Source organism: Bos grunniens, chromosome 7 (genome assembly GCF_055505025.1).
Source record: "Bos grunniens cultivar Pamir isolate PY7600 chromosome 7, Bosgru_T2T1.0, whole genome shotgun sequence".
Classification (NCBI taxonomy): Eukaryota; Metazoa; Chordata; class Mammalia; order Artiodactyla; family Bovidae; genus Bos; species Bos grunniens.
Genome location: NC_141171.1, coordinates 62,205,610 through 62,206,013, shown reverse-complemented (window position 1 = coordinate 62,206,013; position 404 = coordinate 62,205,610).

Sequence of the window (404 nt, the reverse complement as noted above, 5' to 3'; positions counted from 1 at the left end):
TATGTGTCTCTTTGAACAATTCATTTCCGAGTGTTAGACAAGAGCCCAGTTTTGGGTCCTGGAAGGGGTCCCCCTTCCTGCAATAGGTCCATGCCTCTACCCCAAAGCCTGGCTGAGCCCCATTGTTCACCACGGCTCCCTCACACCCATGCCATCTTTCTCCACACAGCTCAACCTCCAGCCCCGAGGAAGGCCAGCTAAGTGAGCAGCTTGACCCCTCTTGACTCAGTCCTGTCTGGGGGCCACGATCATCAGGACCTGGAGGGCACACAGGCACAGAAGAAGCCGCCACGCGCGGGGATCTCTAGAGCAAGTTTCCTCCAACTGCAAACTACATCTCCCAGAATGCCCGCGCTGCCGTGCTGCACATGCGCAACGAGAGGCCAGGGGGCGCCTGAGGGGTG